Raw genomic sequence first — 20,061 nt, 5'->3', positions numbered from 1 at the left:
TTACCTATCTATATTGGATACACTTAAATGTTGTTAATTCTATCAAAAAAGTGTTCTCTTTTCATATTTCTTTCTCTCTTTTTGTTTTTGACTTTTGCTTGTCAAATTCCGATCTTCTGTCCCTCAAAAGTCTATTGTATATATATTTTCAGAACCCATAGAGAATAAGAGCTGTTGCATGGAACTAGAAATCATTCTTTGATCTCAAAGACATGTGTGTTCTTGACATTGTTTGTCAATTTTTTTATGCTTATGACCTCATGAAATAAATTTATTTGACCATTTTACTATATGTTCTCTCCTAGATCTGAGAGTAGGGATTGTGATTGACATCTCAATACATTTATCTTTGACTGTAATTATAACTGCTTTTTATTTTTAACAGGTTTTTGTAAAATAGCTAATTGAATTTTAGTTTAGAGTCTCTAGAGAACTTATTTGATAGTATTTAAAATTATGACTGAATTGTATCCCACCTTCAGTCTAGTGTTTTCACTGATAATAATGAAAATAACTGTACAGAGTTCTTTATTTAAAATGCACACACTGTATATATAGTAAAAAATGAAAGCCCTTTGTCGTTAAATTACTCTGAAGATTGAAGTAAGGAACCATTCCTCCTCCCTTATGAAACTTAGTGGGGTCTGATTCAGTAGTTTAAGGCCATATGTCTCTAAGTGTTTTTCTGAGGAGCCACCTTGATGGAGCCAGGTGGTATACAGAAAGGGGTAGGGGTGAGAATGTAGGGGATTATAAAACAGATAATTCCAGGACCATTTTTCAATTATTTATTTGGAGAGATTTGGTGCACTTTTTTATTCAGTGGGGAGCATGCATGGGTCACATGATTTTGTACCTGGCTTTCTTCTGATAGTGTGATGAAGTGAAAATTAAATAAGACATTGGTGTCCATAATTTGATGCATACAATAAAAGGTATAGGTAACATGATTTCTGCTAAGTTTCCTAAGTAATGATATGAGTCTCTTAGTTTTATAAGAGAAGATTTAGTAGTAATTTATTTAGTTTAGTAATAATTTATTAAAATAATATTATATATTGCCATGGAACACATTTTAATACATCTGAGAAAAGATTTCAAGGAAGTTATGTTGACTTATGCTTTCTTTCTCTCTGGGAACAGTGATCAGTTACTAAAAGTAGTGGATCACTTTGACTAATATTTTCATCCCCCTATTATAGATGATTAATAAAAAAGCATATGTTTTTTACAAAGTCATAACTGTCAAAAATCTCACACAGCTGAATTAACAGAATTATTTGACAGTGTATCTTCCAGAGATAAAACATGGCAGAGAGTGGTAGAATAAAGTTCTGTGCATATAGTATTGGTAATGAATATTAGCTTGCAATATTATTGCTAGTTTTGTATTAGAAGATTGAGAAAATCAGGCCAAAATGTTGGTTTACTTTCTTTTTGTCATCTACTTAGCATTGTCTGTTAACACAACCAAAGAGAGTGTGTGTGAACATGTGCAGTTGTCCTAAGGGGAACTGAGAGATTTGGTGGTATTGGGGAGAGGAAGGGCTTAACATGAGGCCATTAACATAGATCGGAAAACCTCAAAAAGTACTGGATATAGGTGTTAGATTCTAAGGAGCGTGAAAACTTCAGATGTTTAAAGCTGGAAGGTTACACATCATTCAATGATTTTCAGAGTTTTTTTAAGTCATAGAATTCTTTTTTAAAAAAATAATATTTTCTATCACTTTAATATTTAAAATCAATGACAAGGAATGAATGGTCCTGGAACTTATCTGTTTTATAATCCCCTACATTCTCACCATCTACCCCTTTCTCTATACCACCCTGGCTCCATCAAGATGGCTTCTCTGAAAAACACCTAGAGACATATGGCTCCAAAGGGTAGTTTGAAAACAATGATGTTGCAAACTCAAGCACTTTTAGAAAAGCATCTCTGAGATGAAAGTACTTACTACTATTAGCTACCACTTACTGGTCACTTACTGAGTTTTACTATACTAGGGACATGACATGTATCTTCTAATCTTCACAAGAGCCTTATAAAATTGGTGATATTTTGGAGTTAAGTGGAGTGAATATCTTAACAGCATATCTACCAGAGACAAAACATGGCAGAGAGTGATAGAATAATTGCCACCCAGGGACAGAATTGGAACTTAGATCTGTCTGTCTAATATAAAAGTTACTCTTGTTCCAGTACCACTGTGCTTCATCACTGCAGTTGAGTTGACAAATTTCCTTGACTTGGGCATGGGCATTTATTTAAATCCACTATATAATGAGCTATATAATTTATTTGATTTAATCCAGAATGATCTTCTACCACTTCATTTAAAATACTTCTTTCCACAATTTGAAAGCTTTAAATGACTGTTTCTTACTCTTTGTGGGAAATGGAATCTGAGACTCACTGTTGTTTGGAATTGCTGCCAAACTTCAGGATTTTCTCTATGATATTCTCATCCCTTGGGGAGATGCTTTGCCCTTCCTTTGATTTACGTGTATGTTATTTTTAGTTATTTGATAAACACTTGCTGCGTGTCTGTTTAAGCAAACCTTTAGAAACACATATATTATCTGCTGTCTCATTAGAGCATGTATGGTAAAAGAAAAAATCATGGACGAAAGGAATCAGACTAAAGTCTAGGGTTTGAAAATAATTTTAAGTCTTTGTTTGCAGTGAGGTATTTTAGGATGAGAATTATGGGCTTATTTCAATGTGCTCTTCCAAACCATGTTATCATCTGTCTGTTGATGCTTTTGCCCTCTGCACAGAGAAGATAGTTTGCCACATTTGAGTTGCTTATTAAAAACAGTGGGAGTTGGAAGCAGTGCAAGGTGAGAGAGTGAAAGGCTGTAATGGACTACTTGAAGGGTGAGCCACTTAATGAAGGCTGGTTTTTAATGTAAGGACTATTACCCTCGCAGACATAAATGCAACATGAAAAATGTCTAAATTACAGTGGACAGAAATGGCATGCTGAGACTGGAATTTTTTCCTGGTATTTCAGGTACATAATGCATCTAAGTTAGATATGTCCTAATATATTTCAGGGGAAAAGAGTAGCCTAGTATTAAAAAAAAGGAAATAAAAATGAATATAGGTGTCAGTGCTAGAGAACGTCCAACCTCCTAGATGAATTAAGATAGGAATACACAGCAATTTCAAAGACTATATAGTCACCTTTAACATATACCTTAAAATCAATACATAGTCCAAAGACTCAAAATTTCTTTTCCCTGGTAGGAGTGTGACCGAAAATACAGTTATGACCTTATACTTCTCCTCTCCAAAAATAAACTTGACTCAAGATAGGTAGGTACTATCTCAGTTTAAAAGCTTATTATCTTTCAAACACAAGAAGAATGCCAGGGAAATACATACACACACACACACACACACAAAACAAAAAAACAACAACAACAAAAAAAACGAGCAAACAAGAAAAGGTAGGTAACTAGGAATTATTAAAAATATATATGCTATTAATTATCTCTTATAGTTAATGTGAAAAATATGGAGTTATGATTATATATTAGATTATCATTACATATAAAAGATGCTTTAAAATCTTGGAAGAATGTTAGTTTTCCAACCTAGTTTCTGCCAAGAGTGGTATGTTGTAAAGACCTCTACTCCCTCCCCAAAGAGGAAATTATTGGCTGAGATGTATTTTTCAATGAAAAGTGAACATTTTCTAAATTTAGAGCATATGACAACTTAGAAATGCTCACAGCATCATGAAGTCTCCACCTAGCCATGCTGATTAAAAAGACGCTGGCTTGCTTTTTCTAGGTTTATGAGAATAAAATTAAACAGGACAGTTTTACAAACTTCATCAAGCTGGTTATGTATTTCTGTATGTTCCTCCCACCTCAGTTATTTAAGAGTTGGAGATTAAATAGGAAAGTAGGGTGGCAATTTTGACTATTCAAAAGTTATGTTTTGAGTGTGTGATTTTTATCCATGTTAGGTCAGACTTACTGGATACTTAAAAAATAATTCTCTGACTCCTTCTGTCTGATCCCAAGCATTTAAAATATGTCATTTCACTTAATTCTCCCCAAATGCCTTTGGAATATGTATTTACATCATTCTGTAGGTGAAGGAACTGAAGTCAGGTGAGCCTAAGTAAATTATCAAAGGTTTTATGTCTTGGGAAAGGCAAGGCTAGGAATCCAGATATGTAGAGATATAAGATAAGGATTTAACCTTTGAACTTTATAAAACAAGTATATGTAGAAATCTTTCTTTAGAGACTGCAGCAAAAAGCTTCAGGGCTGACTTGGAGGTGTGGCAGAAGTTGTATCTCTTATGCTTTTTCCAGTGCAAGTAATGGGAAGCACAACTACAAATGTGTTTAAACCATAAAGAAGGCTACTTTCACATAACAAAAGGTCCAGAGTTGGCTCATTCAGTGGCTCAGTGATTTCATCAATAATTCAGATTTTTTCTTATGTCTTTGCCTCTCCATTCCAGTAGGTCATCTTTTTACCTCAGGCTATCTCTCTTTAAAGGTCTAAAATCTATGGCTATTCCAGGTACAAAATTCAGACACAACAGTATCCTGAAGAAAAAGAGGTTCTTAGTTGTCTCCTCCTTATGTCTTATAAGTATCAATAAATAAACACAAAAAACTTTCCTGGGATACTCTTTGATATAGATATGTTAGTATAGATCTGTAAGTAGAATTTCAAAGCTGTGGGATTTAGAAGAATGCACAAATAAAGCATTTATTAAAACAGCATTGTATTCTCTAATGCAAGCTTGTCTAACCTGTGGGCCACATGCTGCCCAGGATAGCTTTGCATATGGCCCAACACAAATTTGTAAACTTTCTTCAAACATTATGAGATTTTTTGCTTTTTTTTTTTGTAAGCTCATCAGCTGTCGTTAGTGTTAGTGTATTCTTCTTCTTCCAGGGTGGCCCAGGCAAGCCAAAAGATTGGATGCCCCTGCTCTAATGCGTTATTCAGCCTAGCATCAGGTTTCCCTTAATTTCATGCATTTACTACATATGTTACATATGCAGTATCTTCCTACCCCTAGTAAGCTTACCTTATCTTTCTAACCTGCCATTGTTACTCACTAGAATTTTTCATTCTCTCTTGTTTTCCTTATGATTTTTATGATGTGGAATAAATAAGGGAACATACTTTATTTAAAAAAACCTCCAAAACGAAGAAAGAGTCAAGTGTTATACACTGTGTATGTGAGTGTATGCTAAAGATAGATTAATTTATTATTAGGGGAACCAGCAGGATAGTAAGACTGGTTCAAAAGATTATAGGAATAAGGGAAACATTTATAATCAGTGAAAGAAAGAATGGTGGAATAAGATTCCTAAATTTTATACTAAATGTCCAATAAGACAATCAAAGTGAAACCATGAGGCTATCTTTACTAACAGACAAATCATTTTCCTCTGTACTAGACAAAATTTGTTTGCATTATCATAATATGAGTATCATTTGTGTTGCTATAAATGTTCTACAAGTTAAGTCTTTTCTCACAGAGTTGTAAAATATCTTAATCAGTGGTAATTAGTGACTCAGATGAAGCGACATACTTTTAAATAATTAGCGAATCCTTTGGTGAAGGATATACAGTCATTCTTGTGCTGGGTCCCAAGTTTTGAACATTTTTTCTTAAAACTTCCCCCTTAGGATCATAAATATTATCCAAGGATGATTCTTGTTTAAAACAACAAAAAAGTGGTATCCTTTTGTTTTTGTCTGATTTATTTATTTATTTATTTAGACAGAGTCTCGCTGTGTCACCCAGGCTGGAGTGCAGTGGTGCGATCTCGGCTCACTGCAACCTTTGCCTCCTGGGTTCAACCGATTCTCCTGCCTCAGCCATCTGAGTAGCTGGGATTACAGGCATGCACCACCATGCCCAGCTAATTTTTGTATTTTTAGTAGAGATGGAGTTTCACCATGTTGGCCAGGCTGGTCTCGAACTCCTGATCTTATGTGATCTGCCTGCCTTGGCCTCCCAAAGTGCTGGGATTACAGGCATGAGCCACCGCACCCAGCCTGTTTCCTTTAGATAGGTGCAGCAAGAAGTGTTTATTGACATGAGCCTTGTAGTAGGAGTGAAATATCCAGTGTCACGCAATATTGAACAATTAGTAAGAGTGGAAAATTAACATCTATTTGAAGATTTCATTAGAAATCTAGAATTGTGTTTTCAGTAGCCTTTATTACTTCAGAGTATTTTAAAAAACAAATCTTGGTTTCTTCTTCTTTTCAGAAGCTTAGGAACCAACTCAAAATAACCATCTCCATTAGGAGTATTTAACTTGAAGTTCTTATAAATGTGGGTGAATTCCTTCCTCTTTTATGTCACCCAAATGAGCTGAGCTTCCTTGCTTGCCAGGGATTAACTATTTCCTTTCAGGCCGGGACCCTATAAACTCAGACTAGGTAACAGACCCTGTTACTGGGAGGGCTCTATAGGTATCGATTGTTTCCACATATGAAATATACAGCCTTTGTCTCTTTGGTGAGCTTATCATATGTGTTTTAGTAAAAAAGTTCTTCTTAATCAAACAATTTGTACACTTGATTTGTCAAACTATATTCTGGTTAAAGAAAAGGCCGATTCTTAGTTATTTATCCAGTTAACTGCCATTGAAAGTAAAGAAAAGTAGAAAAAATGTATTACTGAATATCTTAGATGTCAGAAGCACATATCAATTAAAGAACCTTTATTAAGTCAAGGATTAAAATTAAATCAAGATAAATAAAAAGCTTTATTATTATATATACCAATCTTAAAAACAGAACATTAAAAGTATACTGAAAATCTCCCAAACAAATAATGCCAAATTGATTCACTGCATGAGTTCCTTAAGTTTTATTTAACTAATTATTTATCTCTTGAATTTGGGGATTATAGTTTATTTCATGAAGTCATCAATCCTGGAAACTCTGGCTTAGTAACCTGGTATAGTCTGGCTGATGTGTAGGTGATATCAGCTCTGAAGCTTGTACCCTTGAGGCTGGTCCTTGAAGACATAACAGTTAGATGTACCTGATCTTTGACTTTCTATTGAGGCCAGTATTTGAAGACTTAATTTGTGGAGCCTATAGTTAATAGCAGAGCCTTCAGGCAAGCATGGGAGGAATGCAGAAACCACCTGCTGAATGACTGAATGCTTGTGATTAATTTATTATAGTAATCAACCGTATCACACTAGAAAAGAGAAAAATTCTCCATCAGGGTATAAGACTTACTATTTAATAAGTATTTGTTAACAGCTCCTCTGAAAGTAAGAATATATGGACAGTGACTGTATTAACAGCTTGCCATGTTCTTCCCATAAATTGAATTATTTTGGACACATTTTATATTACCTGAAAAAAATTAATGCACAGAAAGTTGAACTAATCTGATTTGAAGCTCTTTTTTATGCAAGCCTTATAATGGTGTTGAGCTAATTAAAAAATATGGAACATACCAAACAAATTTAATTATTTTTATTGTTCCTAATCTTACAAGGCAAAGAAGTGAATCCCTGCGGTTGTCCAAAGACCTATAGGAAATCACAAAGGCAGATTAGAAGAAAAGACCTCTTGAAATTTTTATTTTTTCTGAATTTGTTGTTTTATCATGCAAGGAAGAATCAGAAGTGTTATCACAGGAGATTGGTCACTTGATTAAGACAGGTGCCTAAAAATAAGGAATAATACCAGTATTTTAAAATTATTAATATTAATATTTATAATATTAATTATATTAATATAGTAATTTTGATATTTAAAAATAAAATAGAAGGTAACACAATGATAAGGAAACTCAGCTCTTCCAAGAAATAAAGTTGTATTTGTTTTTAATCATCAAAACCATAATAAAATAAACTTAATATGTATAATACTATCCTGGAGAGATACCCAATCTTTCCTCAGATTAAACAGAAATTAGGAATAATTTTTGTAACCTCTTTTTAAGAGGAGACTGAAAATACTAAGATCAATTTGTTATTTTAACAGAGATAAAACCTAATTCCAGTCTGGCATTAATATAATATTTGACAGCAAAAGCTTTAAAAAAAAATAAAATTTTTTTCTGGTCACCAAATAATTTATTTCATGATTGCCTTGTATTCAATGTATTTCTTTAAATTCATTATGTTCTGCACACATTCCATTTGTAGTTACTCTAAACTTTTCAAAATATCTGTACTATTCTGATGTTTTACTAACTGTTGTATTTGAATGTAACTCACAACAAACTCTTTCCACTGGTGGTTTTATTTACATCAAGCTTGTCCAACCCATGGCCCACCAGCCACATGTGGCCTAGGATAGCTTTGAATGTGGCCTAACACCAGTATGGCCTAGGGAAGCCAAAAGATTGGACACCCCTGATTTACATATTATATTGAGTTTTTGAGTCATAAGTAAAAATACTTTCTCAGGAAAAAAAAAATAGAAATATTGTCCAAAAATCTTTGTATTGCGAGATATCTCTATTAAGTTATATGTTGAGAAATATCTCCATTAAATTTGGTTTTTAAACCAAGAAAAGTTTTCTATTGATAAAAATATGGACAAGGCCAACATTTTGTGGACTATCGTGCGTGTGGAACATATCAATGAGAAGTCCCCCTTCAACCAGTTGTCAAAGTGAGTCTTGAATGAGAAGGAATATTTATTAGGAAGGGAAAAGTTAATTTGAAATTGTATTTTTGATGTAATTGTTGGTAATGAGCAAGCCTAAAAGGATAGGAATTTATTTCCTAAAGTAGCAGCTAAAGCAACAAAAAAATTATCCTTCTCTGAAAAGTTTAAGAAATAAATTCAATAATAGCTGTATAAAGCATTTGGGTATTTAATTTTTCTCATGTTTCTAGTATATTGCTTTACTTTATATGGGACTAAGAAATAATTTAACTTAATGTTTTATAGAAAATAAAAATGTGTTTAAACTGTCAAAATATTTTTTCTGAATGTAATCTACTAATGATTTTGACTTATTACTTTTGTGGCTACAATGATAGTTAAAACAATGTTAAAGATATGCTATTGTTCATAAAACCACACTGTTCTTGACAATAGAATTAAGAAATTGATACTTAAGAATAAGGTGAAACAATACCACCGTTCAGTGTTGTGCAGTTTAGCACTGTGTTTGGCACATAGACCTATGATAAATAACTGTTTTATGAATAGCTCAAAAGCTTAAAAATAGAAACATGCTTTTCTCAGCTTTCTTCTGGAACACATAAGTATGTTGGAACTCAAATTATTTTTGAATGAATACATAAATGGAATGATAAATTTACACAAAGGAAAAGGGGAATATTTTAGAAAATGATTTGAATTTAACTGTTGTTAATGCACTATACTATTGCAAAATGGCCTTTTGAAGCTTTTTAACGTAGATGAATGAATAGGATGGATCTGGTCAAGAGGATTGTCTGAGTGGGTTTAATTCCAGCCCCGTATAACAGTATAATAATATTCTACTGATGGTGTTTATGGTTTTTTTTCTGCATGTTACATGAAATCTTTGGAAGTTTAGATCTTTGCCCCAGTATTGGAAGATTATATTTTTCATGTTACGTCTTATAGTTAAACTTTGCTATTAAGGATGCTATTGTGACAAGAACATGTTGCTTTATGTAATAAGCACTGATTTCGATTTTTTAAACTGGATTATTCAGGTATTTTCATTGCCACTGGAACCAAGAAACAGACTCTTCTTAGCTTAGCAGGGGTGACTATTTCTTCTGTTCTCTTTGACTCAAAATTGAAGTCAATGAAGAAAAGCCAGTGGGAAGAGCTGATTGTTGCCATATGTCACATTCCTTATGATAAAGTCTAAGTTTCTCCCTAATAATAAAATTTATATAAGCCCTTTAAAAAATAGGATGACATTTATGTTAGTTTCTTATTTTCGCAGGCTGAGCAGTTCTTTCGCTGAACCAGTAGCAGTGGTACAAAAGTTGTTTTGAAATTTCAAATGCTCTACATCTGTGTTTAGGAAGTGGACACCTATAGGTCCCAAGAAATCATTAGAGTGGAAGAAATAAAGAGAAATGGATGGTCAATAAAAACAGTTTATAATTTTTGGCTGGGTGTGGTGGCTAACACCTGTAATTCCAGCACTTTGGGAGGCTGAGGCTGGAGGATCACTTGAGGCTAGGAGTTCGAGACCAGCCTGGCCAACATAGTAAAACCCCGTCTCTACTAAAAATACAAACAAAACCAAAAACAACAAACAAACAAACAAACAAAAAATTAGCCAGGCATGGTGGTGCGTGCCTGTAATCCCAGCTACTTGGGAGGCTGAGGCAGGAGTATCTCTTGAACCCGGGAGGCAGAGGTTGCAGTTAGCCGAGATCACGCCGCTGCACTCCAGCCTGGGTGACAGAGTGAGACTCTATTAAAAAAAAAAAAAAAAGAATTTTCATATAGGTTTTCTTTATGCTGCTTTTAAATATTTATTGTCCATTTTTAAATGGACACATGATTACATATAGCTGAAAAGATAGTATTCTATAATAGAAGTCATAGTTCTTTGTGCTCAATTTTCCTAGTATTTTTACACACAGAATCTCCAAACTCAACATATCATATAAACCATTTTGGTACTAGCACCATTATAGTACTTTCAACATTATTGAAATTGATTTTTTTCCTTTTTTTTTTTTTTTTTTTGAGATAGGTTATTGCTCTGTTGCCCAGGCTTGAGTGCAGTGTCACAGTCATGGCAGTCCTCCCACCTCAGCCTTCCTAGCAAGTGGGACTACAGGTGTGTGCCACCACACCTGGCTAATTCTTGTATTTTTTTGTAAGATGGGGTTTTGCCATGTTGCCCAAGCTGGTCTCAAACTCCTGGGCTCAAGTGATCCACCTCAGCCTTCCAAAGTTCTGGGATTACAGGCATGAGCCACCATGCCTGGCCTGAAATTAATTTCTGTTAAATCTGAAAGAGACTCTATAGATTATCTCTAGTCTAAACTTTCGTTTTACAAATAAAGAATAGTGTAGAAATAGGCAAACTGACACAGGAACCTGAGTAACCTGAATTTAAATCTAGGTTTTATTGCTTGAGATTTGGTCATGACATATAACCTTTCTTAGCTTCCATTTTCCCATCAGTAAATTAGGAATAATAACATTTCTCTCTCTCTCTGTAAATGTTGTTGTACCAGTGAAATGGAATACAGAGTGCAGTATCTGGTAGTATCTGGGATGTAGCTGATGGTGAATGAATACTATTTGCCTCCTTCCCTCTGGCCCAAGGTGACATGGCCGGTTAGTAATCTCATTAATCTATAAGAAATTGGTTTGAATTTCTTTCACTTACTTTTTTTTTTAAAAGCAAGGAATAAATTGCATTTTCTCATCACAATATTTCAGTAGCTCATTAGGAATTATTTTATATCCAATTCTGAAAATTACCTTTGTTATATAATTGCTCACTGAGTACAGTTGCTTTGCACTCTGACGCATAATGATATCTAGAAATGATTTTTATAACAAAGATAGAATAATGAGGTATGGAAATAGTTTGGGAAAAGGTTTATTATTTCTCAAGTCTTAAGACTGTTTTTATGTAGTTATTCCATGTGGGTTATTGAATTGCTTTGTGGTCATTCTAATTAAAAAATTTTCTAATGAAATACACCCTTTTACTTTGAATTTTACTTAATGTTGACAGCAGCTGCAGTCTATAATGTCATAAGGCCAAGGAAGAAGTTATGCAACAACATTTAAAGCTGAGACACTGGAAAAATTGTTAAAAGTATCTCACACTGCAAAAACACAAGCAAGCACCAGCAAATATCTAGATTTGAAAAAAAATGGGTTTAAAACTGTCTGATAGAGTTTATTGTCATATATTTAAAAATCTGGATATTCTGTTGCACAAACAGATTTTGGTTTTATGGCTTACAGTAGAACTTGTAAGATACTTACTTGGATTCTACATATTTGAGTAATTTTTTAACCTGTTTTCAGATGTTTGGGCTGTGCCCAGATTGTTAGCTACGAATTCTTGTTCTAAAATGAGAAATCTGATAGGTTGGCTGTCTTACCTGTGCCTTGGTTTCGTCTTTTGAAGAATGAGAGAAGGATAAATTCTCTCTGCTCTTTGTAGGTCTCTTTTACATACTATGATAATTAATGTATTTTCAGTTACTTTGTATGTCAAATGCAGATTCCTTTAAACCTGCAGCTCCATGGATGTGTTTACGGGGTTTATAAACGCTTTAAAAGTGTAATATTGCATACACACACACACACACACACGTGTGTGTGTGTGTGTGTATATGTCTGTGTGTAGGAAGGTGTGTGATTTTCCAAGAATATGTAAGACACAGAATATCAGAATAATCACGCAGAATAGTAGCAGAATTCTATAGAGTACAACATTGAACAGGTCTCTAAGGCACAGCCCTTGGGGAAGGTTGCGTTTATAAGGGGAAACAAAACTCCCACTTTGCTCATCTCCACATCTGGTATCTTGTGCTGATGCAATCAAAGTTGATACTTTTTTCTACAGAGTCTCCTTTGCACCCTTTTAATTTTATTTTCATCCTTTCAAGGAGAGTTAGCTATATCCAGAATTTAAAGGATGTAAAATTCTTTATTCTCAAAGAATTATTGTGTGAATTTTTTTCTCTCCTAAGGCTAATATCTGTAGGTTTTTTCTGTTATTGATGAACACATCTTTTTTATGTCCCTTTTGCTATACTATTGAGATGAAAGCCCGTTTGCTAGGGTTTACATCCAGGCTGAGCAGGGTTTGGAAAATCCCCTTCATCCTTTTTCTTCCATATACTTAACCTATTGTCCATGGGAATGCTTAGATAAATTACTTTGAGCATTGTGTTTTTCATTTCCTGCAACTTAATGTTGATTATTACAATTAAAGACATAAGTAAAAACAAACCAACAAGCACACAAATATTATTAAACAACAAAATATTAGATAGCAAATATTATGAAATAACAAAATAAACAGACAGTTTGCCATCCATTCCTAAAGTGAATGCCCTGGAAGGTCAAGGCTTTTTCCCTCTGTCTAGCCAACTAGTGTTAGAAAGGAACATGTGACTTACCAAATGTTTCATAAGAGTCTGAGAATATCTACAGCTGTAAAGGATTTGCTGTTTTCGGGAATATAAAAAATTGTTCCTTTTCTTCAATACCTTATGAAGTAAAAGAAAGCAACTGAGGCATTTCTGCCAAAGAACTTCTTATCTTGGAAGACTGAGGCTCTGGACTCTAGCACTTACACCACATGACATGGACAGATTGTCCTCTCTTTCTTAAAGGTAAAATCAAGACTTTCCTATTTGTCCTTCTTTTCCCAGAAAGTAGTTGTAAGAACCAAAATAATACATGATTGTGAACATACTTTGAAAACAGTTGAAGTATGTTTTTATAATCTCACGAAGTAACAAATGTATTGTGTTGGTAATGTAAATGGATTGATACTTGGATCTTTAATTATTGCATGTCATTTTACTAGTCAATATCTCAAAGAATGAGACTCAATCACATGGTTCATGGCAGTGCATCATATAGCATTTATTCGATTCATGGTATTTTATCCCATGACTCTAGGTAGTAATGGCAGAGTATAGAGATAGAGAGAGTAGAAAGGAAGAACCAGTAAACTGGAGTATGTTCAAATAAAGTAGCTGAACTTGGAGTAACCAGTTTCCAAAAAGAACAGGGAGTAGAACATTTAGTCAGAAACTAGACAGACTAGTAGAAAGATATCAGGAAGATGAGGCAAGTGGCAAATAATCAGGTACTATATTATATTCTTTCTTTCTTAATAGTGCCTTGAATAGTACTTTACTGTGATAGACATTCAATAATTAAAATAGCTTCTTAAAGTTTAATCTCTAAGGTCATTTTAACAATAGCAAGTAACTCATTACTTTACTCTGTTATTTTCAATCTTACTTGAACTTTGCATAGGGTAAGAATTATATTGGAGTGGAGATAAAACTAGAAGATATTTATGCATAGGTGAAAACAGCATTTATAAGAAGAAAATAGATGAAAGCAGGAAGTGACAAAATTCTGCTCTGTAAAATTTCTCCAAAAGTGAGATATGTATATATTTTCAGTTATATGGCATATTTCACATGGTAGTCTTTGGACTTCTTTGAACGATTATGCATATACATTAGCAGTAATTATTTTAGAATCTAATTTTTATAGTCAGATTCCTGAAAGGTATTTTTCTCAAGACTTTTCTTTATTTGTATTTTCAGTGGAAATTTTTTTCATGCTTATTTTCTTATTGTAACATTTGTACATGTATATGAATGAAACGAAAATGGTTAGAAAACATGGAAATTATACATAAGTCTCATAACCAAGAGAAAATCACCATCAATCTTTTGATGTCATTTTTTGTTACCTCTAAGTCTATGTTTGTGTGCATTGTTGTTTGTATGTACCTCTCTGTGTGTGTCTGTGTATATTTACATATGAAATCATGACCAGATAACATGTACATTTTTTGTTTTGCTTTCAAAATTAATGCTGCATCAAATATCCGAAAATTCTGTTATTTATAATTGTTATCTTTGGGAAGATTGGTTCAATAGGAACTACTCAGTTTTGTCCAGAAGCAAGGCCTAACTTATGTTTTACTTAATTATATTTGTTTTCTAGTTCATAAATGTAATAATTTCTTAATTACATATAGAGATGAAAGTAACTTATGGTTTATATTTATTGAAATATAACTTTCACCTTAGTATTTGTGGTTAAATTCATTCTATTTTTGTGAAGATTTGTGAAACACAGTCTAAAAAGCAAACCATGATCACAGATTACTTCTGAAATATAATTCTTGACTATATTGGAGTTAAGCAGAGCAAAGAAACATGTGCTCTTTTTCAACAGTAAGAAAGAAAGAATTTTAATGTGTTTAAAATTCAGCCTAATTTATATGCTTGTAACAGTTTGGAAGTTGATTAAAGTCTGTAGAGTAAGTGAAAATTACATGTAGTTCTCATTTTAGTTGACCTTCCATGTTAATTAGGACATTTTTTTTTCATTTATTTTGTAGTTAAGAACATTTTCTTTATCTAGTAAACTTTGATTCTGGGTTTTTTTTCTTTTTTTTTGTTGGTTGCTTCTTGCTTTAATGAAGTTGATCACTTTCATATCCCTTTTAACTTTTCTCAAGATGCTGAATATGATTTTGAAATACAAATCAAAGTACTATGATGAAGAAAATTTAGGCAGTTCCAGTTGTCTATTACTTACAAGTCAGTCATATATTCATTTAACAAATATATATTTAATGGTACATGATATGGTTTGGCTCTGTGTCCCCACCCAAATCTCATCTTGTAGCTCCCATAATTTTCATGTGTTGTGGGAGGGGCCTGGTGGGAGATGACTGAATCAAGGGAGTAGGTCTTTCCCATGCTATTCTTGTGTTAGTGAATGGGTCTTACGAGATATGATGGTTTTAAAAAAGAGAGAGTTTCCCTGCATAAGTTCTCTTTGCCTGCTGCCATCCATGTAAGATGTGATTTGCTCCTCCTTGCCTTCCACCATGATTGTGAGGCCTCCCCAGCTACATGGAACTGTAAGTCCATTAAACCCTTTTTCCTGCATAAATTACCCAACATCGGGTACGTTACATCTTTATCAGCAGTGTGAAAATGGACTAATACAGTAAATTGGTACCAGGAGTGAGGTGCTGTGAAAAGATACCCAAAAATATGGAAATGATTTGGAACTGGGTAACAGGCAGAGGTTAGAACAGTTTAGAGGGATCAGAAGAAGACAGGAAAATGTGGGAAAGTGTGGAACTCCCTAGAGACCTGTTGACTTGGGCTTTGACATTTGGCTTTGACCAAAATGCTGATAATGATATCGACAATGAAATCCAGACTGAAGTGGTCTCAGATGGAGATGAGGAACTTGTTGGGAACTGGAGCAAAGGTGACTCTTGTTACGTATTAGCAAAAGATTGGTGGCATTATGCCCCTGCCCTAGAGATTTGTGGAAGTTTGAACTTGAGAGAGGTGATTTAGGTTATCTGGTGAAAGAAATTTCTGAGCAGCAAAGCATTCAAGAATGACTTGGGTGCGTTAAAGGTGTTCAGTTTTAAAAGGGAAACATAGCATAAAAGTCTGGAAAATTTGCAGCCTGACAATGTGATAGAAAAGAAAATCCCATTTTCTGAGTAGAAATTCAAGCCTGCTGCAGAAATTTACATAAGTAATGAGGAGCCGAATGTTAATCACCAAGACAATGGGGAAAATGTCTCAGGATATGTTAGATGTCTTCACAACAGCCCCTCCCATCACAGGCTCAGAGGGCTAGGAGAAAAAGATGGTTTTGTGAGTCAGACCCAAGGCTTCCCTGCTCTGTGCAGCCTAGGGACCTGGTACCCTGTGTTTCAGTCATGCCAGCCATGGCTGAAAGGTAGCTCTGGCTGTTGCCTTACAGGGTGGAAACCCCAAACCTTGGCATCTTCCACATGGTGTTGAGCCTGCAGGTACATGAAAGTCAAGAGTTAAAGTTTGGGAACCTCCAGTTAGATTTCAGAGGCTGTATGGAAATGCCTGGATATCCAGGAAGAAGTTTGCTGAAGGGGTGGGGCCCTCATGGAGAACTTCTGCTAGGGAAGTGTGGAAGGGAAATGTGGGGTTGGTGCCCCCACAATGAGTACCTTACTGGGGCACCACCTAGTGGAGCAGTGAGAAGAGGGCCACTGTCCTTCAGACACCAGAATAGTAGATCCACTGACAGCTTGCATTGTGTGCCTGGAAAAGCCACAGACACTCAATGCCAACCCATGAAAGCAGACAGGAGAGGGGCTATAGCATGTAAAGCCACAGAGGTGGAATTGCCCAAGACCATGGGAACCCATCTCTTGCATCAACATGAACTGGATGTGAGACATGGATTCAAAGGAGCTCATTTTGGAATTTAAGATTTGACTGCCCTGCTGGATTTTGGACTTTCATGGGTCCTATAGTCCCTTTGTTTTGGCCAATTTCTCCTATTTGGAAGGGCTGTATTTACCCAATGCCTGTACTCCCATTGTATCTGGGAAGTAACTAACTTGCTTTTGATTTTACAGGCTCACAGATGGAAGGAACCTTCCTTGTCTCAGATGAGACTTTGGACTGTGGACTTTTGAGTTAATGCTGAAATGAGCTGAGACTTTGGGGGACTATTTGGGAAGCATGGTTGGCTTGGAATGTGAAGTTATGAGATTTGGGAGGGGCTGGGGATGGAATGTTATGATCTGGCTGTGTCCCCACCAAAATCTCATCTTGTAGCTCCCATAATTCCCATGTGTTGTGGGAGGGACCCAGTGGGAGATGATTGAATCATAGGGCAGGTCTTTCCCATGCTATTCTCGTGATAGTGAATGGGTCTCATGAGATCTGATGGTTTTTTTTAAAAAGGTTGTTTCCCTGCACAAGCTCTCTTTGCCTGCTGCCATCCATGTAAGACATAACTTGCTCCTCCTTGCCTTCTGCCATTATTATGAGGCCTCCCTAGCCACGTGGAACTGTATGTCCATTGAACCCCTTTTCCTGCATAATTTACCCAGCCTCAGGTATGTCTTTATCAGCAGCATGAAAACAAACTTATACAGTATGTGTGCCAGGTATTCTTCCAGGCACTTGGGCTAAATCCGTGAACAAAATGGACAAAATTCTTTGCCCCAAAGAAGCTTATACCTTGATGGGGAAAAAGATAATAATAATAATAATAATAATAATGCAGTGTTTCTAAGTACCGTGGAGAAAATTAAAGACCTAAAAGATGTGGAGGAGTATCCATGCAGTTATCTAGGGGAAAAGCATTCCAGGCATAGGGATCAGCAAGTGGAAAGTCCTTGAACTAGGAGCATGCCTGGCATTTGAGGAAGAATAAGATGACCAATTTGGTTTAAAGAAAAGAGTGGAAGGCATTGTTATAGGAGATAAAGTCAGAGTAGTAATAGGGGACTGATTGTATATGGCTATTATCAGTACTTCACAAAGTTCTAAATGGAGTGACATGATTTTATCTTGACAGGGTCATACTGAGTGCGGGATGTGGAGAGTAGACATTGGGATGGGACAAGGGTGGAATCAGGGAAACTAGCTATTAGGCAGTTGTGATAATCCAAGTCAGAGAAGATTATAACTTGGGGCCAGGATATAATCAGAGATGGTTATTAAATATTAGGGTAAATTGAATTTGCTGACGGATTGGATTTCTGGTGTGAGAGAAAGATAGGAGTCATGGATGAGTGAATATTGTTTTAGCCTGAGCACTGGGAAGGACACAATAGTCATGAGCTGAGATGGGGATGAATGTGAGAGGGGCAGATGTTTGGGAAGAATGGGAGTTAGGTTTTAGAGATGTTAAATTTGAAATACTTAATCGATATGCATGTCTGATTATCAGGGGAGAGGACTATGCTGGGGATACACACTTTGGAGTCTTTATTGTATAGATGGTCTTTGAAACCATGAGACTGGATGAAATCACAATGGTATAGGTACGAATAGAGAGCAGAAGAGTTGCAAGGACCGACACATGCATTACTCCAGTGTTTAGAGTTCAAAGATTTAGAGAAATGTACAAAGGAAACTAAGCAGTAGTGGACTGTGCCATCAGAGGAATATGCACTATATTGAGAAATATATCAATAAATTCTGAGAATGATTCAGGTGAACTTAGGATAGAATGATTAAACGTCTGTTTACCTTTCTATCTTTATCCATGAAAGAAGGAAAATAAATAACAAACAAGGTGTGAGATTAATATTAAAATGTGTACTGGAAAGGTACTGGAAAATCAGAGGATGGGGGCTACATCTGTATTTCTGAAGCCTTTTTACCCTTTCTTGTTTTATGTAGTAAGAAATGGAATACAATTAATTGTAACATAAGATAAAATATAATCAAATATTAATAGAAACAATTTTGTTGCTCAAGAGAATGATAACTACTGCTATACTGAGACTAAAGGGTATTCATGGGCAGGCAAAGATTTGTGTCATAAACAGAAATTTGGAGTGATCACTACCACAAGGGTGAATGAAAGATGGAGAAGCCTGCATTCTAGACCACTGTGCATAGGTGCATATTGATCGTATAGTTACCTTTAGCACTTTGTAATGTTATCTGTTAGTATTAGCATAATGAAAAATCAGAATACTAGGCCTAGAAAAAAGATAATTTCAAGCAACATCGAGGCAATGTTGTAAGACAGTTATGAAACACTGGTTCTCGAAGCTGGCTGCATTTTAGAAAAACCAGACATTCTTTATAAAGGATTAATGCCACACCCCCAGAAACTTCTGTATATTTGGTTTGAGTTAGGACTAGTATTTAAAGTCCCATAGGTGATTTTAATGTACAACTAATGATAAACATCAATGTAATGGAAGCCAAGGCATTGTGTGTGAGGATGTGTGTGTTTTGTGTCTACCATTTGTAGCACTTTGTGTTGCAATAGGTTATCCTGATTTTGTTTGTAGATTATTGCATATGCATCTGTGCCTAATTGATATCTGTGTGCTGCACATCAAAATGTGAACTAACGCAGCTTTGCAAAGAGTCAAGTCCAAGGACTAAGCCTTGCAACTTTATTTAAATAGTATATAGAAAAATTCTAAAAAGAATATGTGACCACTAGGAATAATTCTAATTGGTTGGTTAGCAGTTTTAGCACAATGTCTTTGATAGGCCCTTACATTTGCCACATAGACTTTGTGCTTTTACTGGGAAATGCTAACTAAAAAAATACATTGGAATGTTTCCAGTCCTAGGTCACCATTTTTTTTTTTTTAAATTACCTCCCTCATTAGTTCCCAGCATTACAGTGTATGGTACATTCACATATACACACACATACTCATGTATATCAGAGTACTCTGTTCTGTTCATTTCCTCATTCCATTTTTCTTTTCAAAATTTGGCAGGCTATAGTGAAAAAACTCAGGACACTGACTTACCAGAAATGTGTTTGTGATGTGCTGAAAAGTTAGACACTTTTCTGAGAGCCAGGTAGGGGTCTTCTCCATGTACTATGGAGTAGCCA

At 35.1% G+C, this 20,061-nt stretch overlaps 1 protein-coding gene across 10 annotated transcripts in view; it reads left to right on the top strand.

Annotated features, from left to right (window-relative positions):
- PTPRK (protein tyrosine phosphatase receptor type K) overlaps positions 1–20,061 on the top strand; it is a 562,311-nt gene that overhangs the window by 131,592 nt on the left and 410,658 nt on the right. The window lies entirely within an intron of this gene.

This window comes from Pan paniscus, chromosome 5 (assembly GCF_029289425.2).
Source record: "Pan paniscus chromosome 5, NHGRI_mPanPan1-v2.0_pri, whole genome shotgun sequence".
Lineage (NCBI taxonomy): Eukaryota > Metazoa > Chordata > Mammalia > Primates > Hominidae > Pan > Pan paniscus.
Note: the sequence above shows the minus strand (reverse complement) of the source record. Positions and strands in the feature narration are given on the sequence as shown.